The 15,435-nt window shown below is 41.2% G+C and overlaps 1 pseudogene; it reads right to left on the minus strand.

Moving 5' to 3' along the window:
* Nucleotides 1-1,226: 1,226 nt before the first annotated feature.
* LOC123934654 lies at nt 1,227-2,635 on the minus strand (annotated as a pseudogene).
* Between the last annotated feature and the right edge of the window lie 12,800 nt (nt 2,636-15,435).

A 15,435-nucleotide genomic window follows, 5' to 3' on the forward strand; every position in this document is an offset into this window, starting at 1 on the left:
TATTCATCCTTTCTGATGGAGGCATAATACTCATCATGTATATGGACCACATCTTCCTTATCTATTCGTCCATTGAAGGGTATCTTGATTCTTTCCACAGTCTGGCGACCATGGCCATTGCTCCTATAAACATTGGGGTACAGATGGCCCTTCTTTTCACTACATCTGTATCTTTGGGGTAAATACCCAGCAGTGCAATTTCAGGGTCATAGGGAAGCTCTATTTTTAATTTAATTTTTTAAAATTAAAATTTAAAATTTAAAATTTTCTATTTTAATTTCTATTTTAATTTCTCCAAAGTGGCTTCATCAACTTGCATTCCCACCAACAGTGTAAGAGTGTTACCCTTTCTCCACATCCTATCCAATACACATTGTTTCCTGTCTTGCTAAGCAACCTACATGTTCACTGATGGATGAATGAATAAGGAAAATGTGATATATATATATATATATATGATTCATATATTCAAAATATTTACTGATTCATAAAAAGAATATAATCTTGTCATTTGTAATGACATGGATGGACCTAGAAGGTAACATGCCAACTGTAATAAGTCAGTCAGGGAAAAACAGATACCATATGATTTGACTAATAATGAAATCTAAAACAAAACAAAACAAACAAACAATAACCAGAAGCATAAATACAGAGAAAAAACTGGTATTTGCCAGAGGGGAGGGCAATGGGGGAAATGGGCAAAATAGATGACAGAAATTAAGACATACAAACTTTAAGTCATAAAATAAATAAATCACAGAGATAAAAAGTAAAGGAAATAAAATTAACAATACTGTAGTACTATATGGTGACTGATGGTAAATACACATATCATGGTGAGCACTGTGTAACATATAGAATTGTTGAATCACTATGTTGTGCAACTGAACCTAATATAGCATTCTATATTACCTATATTTAAATAATATATTTTGAATTCTTAAAAATACAATCTCAATGGAATGTTTAAAAAGTGAATAAAATAAAATTGTAACAATTGGAAAAAAATAATGGTTAACTTCACTCTCTCTCCAAACTAAGTTACCTAAATATGATGATGACCTTGTTTTATGGTTACAAGTATGGCTACACTCCAGATCACGGTATTAGTTTTCATGGTAATCTGGGTACTTCCAAAAAGGATCAGTAGAGTAATTGGTATCAAAAGCAGTATCCTCCAAATACTTTTCCCGACCTCCATCCAAATATTTTTGAGGATCAAGTTATACTTCTTCCAGTGCCATCAGACTGAGCTCTTGGGTCAAGCTGAGCTTCATCAATATCAAAGTTGTTACGTATAGGCCAATCATGCTCTGAAAATTGACAATCATGGTACACTTACCAGTTATATAAATGACTACAAGTTTCATTTTAAGCAAAATATCATCAACCTCATCTGCAATATGAAAAGGATGACTTGAAATTGGCCCATCCATTGGAAACAAATATATGTTCATGTAAGGATGGGAAAGCTCTTCTCTGCTGTCAACTGATCTATTGAGCTAAATGTCAAAATTTTTCCGGAAAATCCAGTGTTTCTCCACTAATTCCTGGAAGCAGCTGAGTAAAGGTTTGTGTGGCTCAGTCATGTCATTTCTTTTTTTTTTAAGATTTTATTTATTTATTTGACAGAGAGAGATCACAAGTAGACAGAGAGGCAGGCAGAGATAGAGAGAGGGAAGCAGGCTCACTGCTGAGCAGAGAGCCCGATGCGGGACTCGATCCCAGGACGAGATCATGACCTGAGCCGAAGGCAGCGGCCCAACCCACTGAGCCACCCAGGCGCCCAGTCATGTCATTTCTAATGTAAACTGGAATAACGCTGAGAAGCTCCTGATGATCTTCCTTATGTACAACAGGAATAGGTTCTAAAATCAGCTGCATTTGTTCAATTTCATATGCACCTGCAAAGAGAGTTTTACCAGTCAGTATTTCAGCAAAGATGCAGCCTGAAGCCCACATATCAATGGCTTTAGTATAATTATTGGGAAAAAGTAAAAGACTTGGAGACTTGTACCATTTAGTAACAACTCCTTCAGAAAAGTGACCCTTATGGGAACAATGGAGATCCATGATCTGTGCAAGACCAAAGTCACCTATCTTCAGCACCATGTCTTCAGTATTAATGAAAGGATTAGCTGGTTTGAGATCTCTGTGCAGTACATTTGCAGAGTGAATATACTTGAACCCACATAGCACCTGATACATGAAAAGCCTGGCATGCTCTCCCAGTAAATGGCCCTGCTCCAGCACATTAGCCAAGGCTGTCTCCATGTATGCCTGAACAAAATAGACACTGTTCAGTTCAGTAAGAGAGCCCACATCATCTGCCAACTGATTTCCACTAGGACCAAGATTTTCAAACACTTTCATAGTGTTATCATGGTCATAGTGTTTCCATGGTCATGGAAATAATTTTTATTTCATGTAGAGCATGTTTGACACTCTGGAGATCAGTAAGAGCAATTATTTTTATAACTACTCTTTTGTCACAGTCATTGTCTACAGCAGAAAAAAAAAACAAAAACAAAAACAAGTCATTGCCTCCACAACACGATGTTTTTTAGTCCATAGAGCTAGAGCCTAGATCAAAACCATGAGTGTTCATGAGACTTTAAAATTTCTCTGCCATTTTGAAATATTTACTATTGCCTTTTCTTTTCGAATTGTTGAACTTGTGTAAACAAGGAAGAAAACTGACATCAAAAGGAAAGATCTTTCAAAAAAGGAAAAGAAAAATAATTTTGCTTCCACAGCAAGATTTCCTGGTGTTCATTTCATATGGTAACCAGGTCCGTTGATTTCCCTCAGATTTATTTTTTTTAATTTTTATTTCTATTTTACATTTCATTTCAGTGTCCCAGAATTCATTGTTTATGCACCACACCCAGTGTTCCATGCAATACATGCCCTCCATAATACCCACCACCAGGCTGACCCAAGTTCCCACCACCTGACCCTCCAAAACCCTTAGATTGTTTTTCAGAGTCCACAGTATCTCATGGTTCATCTCCACCTCCGATTTCCCCCAACTCCCTTCTCCTCTCCATCTCCCCATGTCCTCCATGTTACTCCATATGCTGCACAAAAAAGTGAAACCATATGATAATTGACTCTGCTTGGCTTTTTTCACTCAGCATAATCTCTTCCAGTCCTGTCCACGTTGATACAAAAGTTGGGTATTCATCCTTTCTGATGGAGGCATAATACTCCATCGTGTATATGGACCACATCTTCTTTATACATTCGTCTGTTGGAGGGCATCTTGATTCTTTCCACAGTTTGGTGACCGTGGCCAATGTTGCTATGAACATTGGGTTACAAATGGCCCTTCTTTTCACTACATCTGTATCTTTGGGGTAAATACGGAATAGTGCAATTGCAGGGCCATAGGGAAGCTCTATTTTTAATTTCTTAAGGAATCTCCAAACTGTTTTCCAAAATGGCTGCAACAACTTGCATTCCCACCAACAGTGTAAGAGGGTTCCCCTTTCTCCACATCCTCTCCAACATACGTTGTTTACTGTCTTGTTAATTTTGGCCATTCTAAACATTGGGGTACAGATGGCCCTTCTTTCACTACATCTGTATCTTTGGGGTAAATACCCAGCAGTACAATTGCAGGGTCATAAGGAAGCTCTATTCTTAATTTCTTCAGGTATTTACACACTGTTCTCCAGAGTGGCTGCACTATCTTGCATTCTCACCAACAGTGTAAGAGGGTTCCCCTTTCTCCACATCCTCTCCAACACACGTTGTTTCCTGTCTTGCTAATTTTGGCCATTCTAACTGGTGTCAGGTCGTATCTCAATGTTGTTTTAATTTGAATCTCTCTGATGGCTAGTGATGATGAACATTTTTTCATGTGTCTGATAGCCATTTGTATGTCTTTGTTGGAGAAGTGTCTGTTCATATCTTCTGCCCATTTTTTGATATGATTATCTGTTTTGTGTGTGTTGAGTTTGAGGAGTTCTTTATAGATCCTGGATATGTGATGAAACAAATCAATAAGAGAAGAGAGAAGAACCACATGATCCTCTCAATTGATGCAGAAAAAGCATTGGACAAAATCCAGCATCCGTTTCTGATTAAAATGCTTCAAAGTATAGGGATAGAGGGAACATTCCTCAACTTCATAAAATCTATCTATGAAAGACCCACAGGAAATATCATCCTCAATGGTAAAAAGCTAGCAGCCTTCCTGTTGAGATCAGGAACACCACAAGGATGCCCACTCTCACCACTCTTGTTCAACATAGTATTAGAAATCCTAGGAACAGCAATCAGACAACAGAAATAAAAGGTACCAAATTGGCAATGAAGAAGTCAAACTCTCTCTCTTCACAGACGACATGATACTTTATATGGAAAACCCAAAAGGCTCCACTAGAACTCATTCAGCAATTCAGTAATGTAGCAGGATACAAAAGCAATGTACTGAAATCAGTTGCTTTCTTATGCACTAACAATGAACATACAGAAAGGGAAATTAGAGAATAGATTCCATTTACTATAGCACCAAGAAATAAAGAACTAAAATTTGTATGGAATCAGAAGAGACCTCGAATTGCTAAGGAAATGTTGAAAAAGAAAAACAAAACTGGGGGCATCAGCTATGATTTGCTCAACTATACCTTCTAGCCCCCTTTTTCTCTCCAACCCCTTGGGGATCCAAATAATTCTGATATTGGAACGTATCATGGCATCATTAATTCCTCCAAGCCTTTTTGCATGAGCTATTCATTGTCTATCTTTCTTTTCCTCAACTTCCTTCTTTTCCATCAGCTTATCCTCTAGATCACTTATTCTCTCTTCTACCTGATTGACCCTAGCTATTAGAGTAGCCAGTTTTTTTTTAAGATTTTATTTATTTGACAGACAGAGATCACAAGTAGGCTGAGAGGCAGGCAGGGAGAGAGGGAAGCAGGCTCCCTGCTGAGCAGAGAGCCTGATGTGGGGCTTGATCCCAGGACCCTGAGATCATGACCAGAGCTGAAAGTAGAGGCTTAACCCACTGAGCCACCCAGGCGCCACTAGAGTACCAGTTTAAACTGTATCTAATTCATAGCATTTTTAAATTTGGCCTGATTTCATCACATTTCCACCCTTAGAGATTCTATATTGCCTCTTATGCTTTTTCAAGCCTACCTATTAATTTTATGACTGCTATCCTGTATTCTATCTCTGACTTATATGTATTCTATCATCTGACTTATATTCATATTGATTAGCTATATGACAGAGAACAGTCCCCTGGATCTCTTTATGTGTGTGTGAGTTCCTCCTTATTGTCATTCTGCTCAGAGATTGATGGGTGGGGAAATGAAGAGAGTCCAAAATATCAGCCATGACCCAAGCAACATGCATCCTAGAAAAATCTGGAGTCGTCAGAAGCCACCACAGGAAAAAGCTGAAATGAAATAAAAGAACAAAATAAAAAAATATTAAAGGGGGGAATGTAGAGCAACTATAATCTTGCAGCGTCAACAAGGCAGAGTCATCTGCTCATTCTTGCATAATTTTTGTAAGTGTAGTAGAAGACACTACATCCCAAAATTGCAAGGAAAGTAGAACTTTATATATATATATGAATAATGTGGAAAGAGGACTAAAATGAAACATACATGTATAAAATGTAGATGTGATAAAATACAAGTTAAAAAGCAACTATGAACTATAAGTTGGTGTTATAAGCACTTCGTTGAAATGGGACAAAGGTAAAAAGAAAAAGAAGAAAAAGCATACAAAAAAAGAAAAAAGGAAAAGGAGAATTTTATCTGAAAAATAAAAGAGTTGTGAGGCAATACCCAGAGCTCAATATACTATTTTCCCCCTGGTGTTGGAATTTTACAGTGTTGTGGGATCCTAGGTTTGTCATCCATGTGTTCTTCATCCACTTACTCTGTCTTCTGGGGGAGGATCCTGCTGTGCTGTTTCTCAGGTATCCCTGCCTGGCTGGAGTTGTCCCACCCCCCGTCAGTGGGATGGGCTCAGTGCAAACTGATCTCCTGTAGGGCTTTTTTTCACCTGGAGGCTTTCCAAGCCTTTTCAGAAGATTAGAGCAAAAATGGCTGTGCCCAGACCTCTGGCCCAGGGCAGAAATTTCAGAGTCTTCCCTCGTTAATAAACCCTCCAGGGCAAAGAGTCTCCACTTCTGAATGCACCTAAAACCGCACCCTCCCTCGGTGCACACCCACTTGCAACTCTCTCAGGAGTGCCACTACCCTTTGTGACTCCAAAACCACAGGAAGCCATGGGCTCACGTGCACCCCTGAAACTTCTGGATCATGTCTGAGTGCTGCCCTAATGTCCTTTCTGGGCCTATACTACCTGAGAGCTTTTGCCCAGTCACAGGTGCAGGTTGCACCTGTGCAAGAAAAGAGAAATTACCAACCAGCCCCACATACAGATTACAGTGACCTGAGCTAAGAGTCCCCCAAGGGCTCTCTAACCATAACCTACTTCCCAGCTCCACTGCTACAGTGCTCTACAGGTTCAGGCACCTCCATTTACTCTGTGACTTCTCAGATCCTGAGATCGCTATGTCCCACCCAGAATTCTGCCTTTCCATTTCCAGAGGCCCTTTCAGAGAGGGATGTTTTTCACTAGAGCAGATGTCTAAGCATTCCAATTTAGGGCTCCAGTGTTATATCACTTTCCAGGAGCCAGTTTATGGAGGTTTCCTCCCTCTTCTGTTTATCCTTTGATATCTCCTAGAAGATTCACAACTCTGCATGTTCTATCTTACAAAAATCAGTTATTTTTCTGCTTGTAGAGATCCAGATACATATTCTTGCTTCTCAGACTAATTTCATGGGTGTTCAAAATAGTTTGATAGATATACAGCTAAATTCAGGGGTCAAGTTGAAATGGAGTCCCCTACTTCTCTGCCATCTTGCCTCCCTCCTAATATTCTCTACTTTAAATTAAGTAATTCCAGCTGAGTCCTTGTGACTGTGGGACGGGATGGGATAAAGTGCCCCTTATCAGGGGCTTTCAGAACTGTATTGACTTCAGGAGGCCTAAGATATCTGAAAGTGCCCCACAAATAATGCTTGTGTGTAGGTAGGGCCAGAGGTTTTTAGACAGAGATGTCCTCATTTCTTGGGTAAAAGAAAATGAAGTTACACATTTTGTTCATAGATTTATCCTATTCCCAATTTAATTGTAGATTTTTGGGCTTTCTTGTAACTATTTCCATCTCCTTGCTGATTTTTTAAATTTAGGGTTGGTTTACATAGGGAGGGAAGGGGATTTTACCCACATAGCCAGAACCCAAGGATTGGTTGTGAATTCCTACTTTAGCCCTGTGCTATGTGAGATCAAACATGTCTGATATCCCAAAGGAATGATGGCTATCCTCTCCTTGAGCTTGAGATGCCCTCTTTCTGAAGAACAGAAATATCAACAATATGCTGCATGCTGGAGCATCTAGTGACCTCAGGAAGTGCCCTTTAAAGGAATATTGCACCAAGGCCTCCATTCAAATGCTTGAGCATCATCTGGGTGTACCAAGCTACTATACCTAAATCACAGCAACCTCTGTCCACTCATGGGAAAGGCAATTTTTAAAAAGCCAACATTAGGGATGCTTGGGTAGATTAGCTGGTTAAGCAATTGCCTTCAGCTCAGGTCATGATCCTGGAGTCCTTGGATCAAGTCCCGCATTGGGCTCCCTGCTCAGCGGGGAGTCTGCTTTTCCCTCAGACCCTCTCCCCTCTCATGCTCTCTCTCAAGTAAATAAATAAAATATTTTTTAAAAGCCAACATTACATTTCCTTCTCTTTCTGAAGGAAGAATGCAGACTTCTTGCTGACAGGCCTCCCAGGTGTAGGCAATGGAGGTTTTCCTTTACCCAGATCCACAGTTGTTTCTCAGTCCTGGAAATGAGAATTGGGTTGCTGAGAGATTGTCTTAGTCACTTCAGGCAAACCATTATTTATCATCTTACCGCTAATAAACACATTTGGATCACCATATATCCATTTCCATCCTCTTCCTCTTTTTCTATCTAGGTTCACCCTGTGGGCCATTTTGATCCAGTGTCTCAGAGTAATATCCTCTGCTTTACACTGGGAAGTCTGGAAGATTCCTTATGATTGTGGGAAAGTGTGGACTACAGGACCCCTTGAAATTTAGTTTCAGAACTTTGTTGACAGTAGAATGCCTAATGCATTTGAAGGTTCCAAGCAGTGAATGTTTGTGTGTAGGCTTGGTCAGAGGATTTTAGAGGGTACTTGTCTCATTTCTTGGGTAAGGGGAAAAAGTTAGACATCTCATTCCAGATTTATCCCATTCCCATTTTAAATGTAGATTACTGGCCCTGTTTATATTTTTTGCTATAATCTTGCTATTTTTTCTATTTAGGTCTTGTTCATATTCAGGCTGGAAGGTGTTTACTCATAGCCAGCACCTACAACTTCTGCTCCTGTGTGAAGTGAGATGATTCATGTCTGTTATCCCAAAAAACAATTGACCCTCTTGTCAATGAACTTGTTGTGTGTCTGCCTTGGGTTAATGCATTTCTGGGTAGCCAGGGTGCCTCCCTCACCTGGCCAATTGAGATGACTTTATTCTGAAAAACCTAGTTTGAAGAAAGAGCAAAGAAATTGAAATGGACTCAGGGGGAATGAAGAACTTCTTTAGAGATGAGAATGGAGTCATGCTGAGAAAAAGTGTCTAACAAAATCTCTTAGCAAGCTGACAGTCTCAGGAATAAGAAACCCCTGTTGGCTTGGACAGTGGAAAACTTCCATTTGTCTATACCTGGGAGCCAAGTAAGTAACAGGTCTCATTCTTCCTTCACAATGAGAGGACAAACTTCTGTTTTTGGGTGTTTCTCCTGCTTTTCAATCCTTGGGAAGGAAAACAGAAGTGTTTTAGGGTTAGCAGATCAGTTCTCCCAGCTGATGATGTGTTTGGAAATGGTCATAAGAGCAGTATTCCTTGAAAGAGCTCTTTCTACAGTAAATAGGTCCTTCAGCTCATGTGTGAACAGTCTGTTCTTCAGAATGAAGGCATCTCTCTCATCCAGGAGAGGGAGACAAGCTGGCTCCCAAACATATTTATAGAATGAGGACAAGAACCAAGCACTCAGAGGCAGAAGGGGAAACTTTCCTTTTGATTATCAGACATGCATTGCTCTCATATAGCACAGGACCAGAGTAGGAACTTGCCACCAACACTCAGTGCTGGTTGTGTGATGACAATGGTATTACCCCTAAATGTGAACCAACCTAGCTACAAAAACAAGAGGGTGGGCATGGCTTCAAGGAAAACCAAAGTTCTACATTTCAAATGCAAATGAAAGTTATCTAGGAGTGAGATGTCTAACTTCATCTCCCCTTGCCCCAGAAAGGAGGCAACTCTTTTCCACAACCTATGTCGGAGCCTACACACAAAGTATCTTTTGGGCTCCTTCAAACCCTAGGCTTCCTGATGTCAACAATGTTCTGAAGCCAAATTACAAAGGGCCCTGTGACACAACCTTTCTCAGTCACAGTGACTCAGTCAAATTCTTCAGCTTAAATCAGAAAATACTGCTCTGAGAACACTGGCAATCAGTGCCTCCAGGAAGAATACAGCATGAAAAAAGAGCACAAAGATGAATATGTATGCATGGAGGCAAGGTTCGTTATTGACTGCAAGGAGGGAAAAGTGCTACATTTCATATGTGAATGGACTAAATCTGGAATGGATACAACTAACTTAATTTCTCCTTGCCCCATAAATGAGGCCAGCTCCCTTCCAAATCCTCTGGCCCAGTCTACACACATTCTCTGGTGAGCATCTTCAAATGTGCTAGGTTTCATGATATCCACAGAGTTCTGAAACTCAACGTCAGAGGACTCTGTGGTCCAAGGTATCCCACAGTCCCAAGAACTCTGCCAGATTCCCTATGTTAAAGCAGAAAATATGGCTCTTAGACACTCCCTCCAAATGGCTCTCTAGATTAAATCTAGAATGAAAAAAAAGCAAAAAAAAAATGGAAATGGACACATGTAGGGCCAAAGTATTTCATGGAGATGAGAACCGGATAATACTGAGAATGAAGTGACTAGGACAGTATCCTAAAAATCTTGCTTTTTTAGGAATAAGAGACTCCAGTGGGATTGGGAAAAGAGAAATTCCTTTGGGATACATCTGAGAAATGAGTAAAGAAGAGGAATTCATTCTTTTTTTTTTTTTTTTTTTGAGAGAGAAAGAGAGAGAACACAGGGTGTTGGGGTGGGGGGAAGAGGGAAAGAGAAAATCTTGAGCAGTCTCCAGGCCCAGTATGGAGTTGTATGTGTGCCTGAATCTCATAACTCTGAGATCATGACCTGAGTCAAAATCAAGAGTCAGATACTTAACCAACTGAGCCATCCAGGGGCCCCAAGATGCCCACATTCTCCCATAACAAAAAGAGGGAAAGCTTCTGGCATTGGCAGTTTTCCCACACTTTCATTAGTAGATAGAGGCAGGAGTGATTCAGAGGTACCAGAATGGATCTCCCACTTGATGATCAGATGTTCGTTACTGGTACTTTGTGCATCGTTCCTTGAAAAAGCTATTTCTGTACTAACAGGTCCTGGAGCATAGTAGGCATACACAATCCATCTCTTCTTCAGAATATGGGCATCTCAATCAGCCAGAAGAGTGAGGAAGCTAGATAATCATCTCTGTGTTGCCTCAGCTGACCAAAAATCAAGTGCTCAGGGACAGAAGGGCAAAGTTTTCTTTCAAATATTAGACTCTGATTGTTCTATTTTAGTGTTGGGCCAGAGTGGGAACTCACTACAAATCTCTGGGTGTTGGCTATGTGAGTGGCAGTACTATGACCCCTGGTGTTGACCCAAGACTTTGTTAGAAAAACAACAAGAAAATGGGAATATCTAAAATGAGCATGAAAGTTCTATCTTAAAAATGGGAATGAAATAAATCTGGGAATGAGATGTCTAACTTTGTTTTCCCTTACCCTACAAATGAAGGCAGCTCCCCACCCCAAATCCTCTGGCCAAATATTCTCTGCTGGGCACATCCAGATGCCTAGTCTTTCCAATGTCAAAATAGTTCAAAAGCCAACATAAGAGGGGACCTGTGGCCCCAATTTTCACACAGTCTCTAGGATTTGGCCAGAATCCCAGTTTAATGCAGACGCTGGATCTGAAAGACCATTTGGGAGAACCTAGTTTAAGAAAACATCAAGGGAGGGAAATGAAATACATGGGAAGCCAAAGTCCTTCATTAGATAGGAGAATGAGATAATGTTGAAAATGAAGTGACTAGCACAATTTCCTAGCAAGCTATCTGTCTGAAGCCCAAGAACTAATGGTAGGCTTGGGCAAAGGGAAATTTCCATTGACTACATCTGGGAACCCTATTAAAGAAATCCTGCATTCTTTGTTCAGAAAGAAAAGGAAAGCTTCTGGTCATTGCTGTTTTTCCTCCCCTTCCAATCAGTGGATACAGGCAGCATTAGTTTGGTTATATCAGGTGGTTGATCAGGCTAATACTCAAGTGTTGGAACTAGTCATTGGGGCAGTATCTGGAAGGACTCTTTCTGCACTGACGAGGTCCTGAAGCCAACCATCCATATGCAAACCATCTACTCATGGGCGGCCAGGGTTGGGAAGCAAACAGTCTACCCATCATTGGGCTTACTCAAGCTGGCCAAGAAGCAAGTGCTCTTGGACAAGAAGGCCATCTTTTCTGGAAATATCAGACACTGATTGTTCTTGATTAGCACAGGAACAGAGTAGAAAAAGATCTGTCAATCTCTGCATACTGTCTGCATGAGTTACAGCCCAATCACCCCTGAATGTGAATAAAAACCAACTTGGAAATACAACAAGAGAATGAGAATGGCAACCAGAAGGGCTAAGCCCTACTTTTCAAATGGGAATGGAATTAACCTGAGAAACAAATGTCTATATTTGTTTTCTTTTATCACAGAAATTAGACACCTCCCTCCAAAATCCTGTGGCCCAATCTATACAAAAACATTCTCTGCTGGACACCTACAAATATCCTATACCTCCTGATGTCCACATCCTTCTGAATCCAGATTCTGAGGGACCCTCTCTCCCAACCTATCCCACAGTTCCAAGAGCTCACTCAGCTGGACTTCTCAGTTTCAAGCAGAGATATTGCTCTAATATAATGGTTATGAATGTTGAAAATGAAGTTACTAGCACAAGATCCTAGCAAGCTGGCCATCTCAGGAATAAGAATCACCAGTGGGCTTCGGCTAAAGGGAAGTACCCATTGGCTACACCTGGGAGTTCTGTCAGCAGGACACCTGCAGTTATCATTCACAAAAGAAGATACAGCTTTCAGACCTGGCTTTATCCCCTGCAATTCCCATCAGTAGACAGAGGCAGCTAGGTTTCAGCAGGAGCAGGTTAGCTCTTGTGACCGATGCTCAAGTGTTTGGAACTGGGGTTTGAGTCAGTATTCCTTGAAAAGGCTCTTCCTGCATTGACCAGGTCCCAGAGCATACTTCACATGTGTGACCCTCCTGCTTTTCAGAATGCAGGCATCTAGGTTAGTTAGGGGTGGTTGGCAAGCTGGCTGCCTATCACCACCTGTGCCATGGCTGGCTAAGCCACAAGTTCAGGGACAGCACAGCCAGTTTGGGGGGGAATCCACTTGGTTAGCACAGAATGGATTGGCTGTGTCAATCAGAGCCCCATTTCAATGGAGTAGAAACCAAAAACTAGTTAGAAATATAGCAAGGTGATGGGAATGGCCACAGAAGGACCAAAATTTACATTTTGAACAGGGATAAGAAATCTAAATTTGTTTTTATTACCCCAGAAATGAGACCAGCACCTCCTAAAACCTCTTGCTCAGCCTACACATAAACATGCTCTGCCTACACATAACAATGCCCTATGCTGCACATGGAGCACTGGGTGTGCTGCATAAACAATAAATTCTGGAACACTGAATAGAAATTTTAAAAATGACCTAGGCCTCCCAACATCTCCAGAGTTTTAGAATGAAACTTTAGGAGTCCAGTGACCATACATATCCCACAGTCTCAAGGACTAGTCCTTGAGAACCCAAGGATTCAGGCAGACTCCCTAGTTTAAAGCACATTAATATGCTCTGAATCACTGGCCCAAAATTGCTCCAAAGGTGAATTTCATTTTAAAGAAGAATCAAAGGTTGGAAATGGATACACAACATACTAAAGTTCTTCAGGAGAGGTGAAAATAGGATAATGTTGAGAATGGAGTGACAAGCACAATCTAACAAGTTGGCTTTCTCAGGAATAAGAAACACTTTGGGGCTCAGGTAATGGGAAACCTGCACAGGCAACACCAGGAAGCTAGTCAGCAAGAGGTCTCCATTCTTCTTTCAGAAGTAGAGGAAAAGCTGCGGGTGTTAGAAATCTTTCCTGCTCTTTTTTTTTTTTTAAGATTTTATTTATTTGACAGAGAGAAACCACAGAGAGGCAAGCAGAGAGAGAGGAAGGGAAGCAGGCTCTCCACTGAGCAGAGAGCCCGATGTGGGACTCGATCCCAGGACCCTGAGATCATGACCTGAGCCGAAGGCAGCGGCTTAACCCACTGAGCCACCCAGGTGCCCCTCTTTCCTGCTCTTTAAGTCAGTGAATAGAGACAGCAGTAGTTCAGGGGAAGCAGGTGAGTGCTCTCAGTTGATGCTCAAGTGTTTGGAACTGGGCCTTGAGTCAGAATTCTTTGAATGGTCTCTTTCTGCATTAACCAGGTCCTGGAGCATACTCTGCCTGCTCAAACCATCTGTGGTGACTGGGTGAGCAACAGCTACATATCCTATGAATTTGAACCAAGGTCTAGTTGGAAATACAGCAAGGTTATGAGAATGGCTACCAGAAGGGTCAAAGTTCTACAATCGAATGGGATTGAAATAAATCTGGGAAGATGTTTAACTTTGTTTCCCTTTGCTGCAGAAATGTGGCCATTTCCCTCTCAAAACCTCAGTCCCAGCCTACATAAACATCCCATGCTGGCATATGAAAATGTCCTGTGCCTCTCGATGTCCATATGTTTCTGAGACCAAATGCAAGTGACCCTGTAGCCCAACCGACTTCTTAGGCCAAAGGACTCAGCCAGACTCCCCACTTTGAAAGAGAACTTTGCTCTGAGACACAGGATTTGAATGGCCTCAAGGATGAACCTAGTTTGGAAAAAGGGACAAATTGAGGGGCGCCTGGGTGGCTCAGTGGGTTAAAGCCTCTGTGTTTCGCTCAGGTCATGATCCCAGGGTCCTGGGATCGAGCCCCGCATTGGGCTCTCTGCTTGGCAGGGAGCCTGCTTCCTCCTCTCTCTCTCTCTGCCTACCTCTCTCCCTACTTGTGATCTCTATCTGTCAAATAAATAAATAAAATCTTTTTTAAAAAAGGGACAAATTGATGGAAATGGATACAGATGGCCAGAATTCATCAATAGAGATGAGAATGAAATAATGTTGAAAATTAAGCAACTAGCACAATTTCCTAGTGAGCTAACCATATCAAGAATAAGAAACACCTGTGGGCTTGGGCAAACGGCACCTCCATTGGCTACACCTGGGAGCCCTGTAAGACAGAGGCCTGGATTCTTCCTGAAGAACGAGAGAGAAATCTTCTGGCCCTTGAACTTTTCCTGATATTCCCATCAATGGCTCAGGGAAAGTAGGGGTGCTTTGGGAATCTTAAGTGATTTTAAGTGGGCCCTGGTGGCTATCTCCATGCTGGCCATGATGTGAAGGTTTCTGTGCATGGGTGAACTTTCTTCTTCTTATAATGAATGCATATCAATCAGCCAAGAGAGGAAGACAAACTGGCTATGTTTCACCATGCTTACACCAGTCAACCAAGAACTTAGCAGATATGTGTTTATGTCTGTCTGTATTGTTTATATGTTGTTATGTGTAGTATAGTGTATGTGTGTGTGTGGTGTTGGAATGTGATGTAAGTCTGATAGGTGTCACTTACTTGTGTGGTATATGTGTGGTAGCTGGAGGTGTGTTAAATAGTTGGGTGTAATTATGTGGTATATATGTGGTGTGTGCTGTTATTGAGTGGTGTCTTTGTGGTGTGTGTTCCATGTATTGTATGTGTTGTTTGTGTGTGATGGATATGTGTTTGTATGGTGTATTGTTGGTGTTTGTGTGGTGGTATGTGTGATGTGTATGCATGATATATGTGTAGTGTACTTGTGGTGCATGTGTTGTGTGGCTTATTTGTGTGCTATGTGCATGGTGCATGTGGGTGCATTTTTGTTTGTGTGTGTGCTGAGTGTGGTGTATCTATGATGTTTGCACGGTGGAGTGTGTGTGTTGCACATGTTTGTTGTGTTTTTCTATGGTATAAGTGTTGTGACTTTCTGTTACATATGAGGCACATGTATTTGTTCTGTGTGTATGTAGTAGATGTGTTATTTATGTTGCATTTTTGGTGTGGGTTTATATTATATAAAGCAT

The sequence above is a fragment of the Meles meles genome, chromosome X, assembly GCF_922984935.1.
Source record: "Meles meles chromosome X, mMelMel3.1 paternal haplotype, whole genome shotgun sequence".
NCBI classification, from domain to species: Eukaryota; Metazoa; Chordata; class Mammalia; order Carnivora; family Mustelidae; genus Meles; species Meles meles.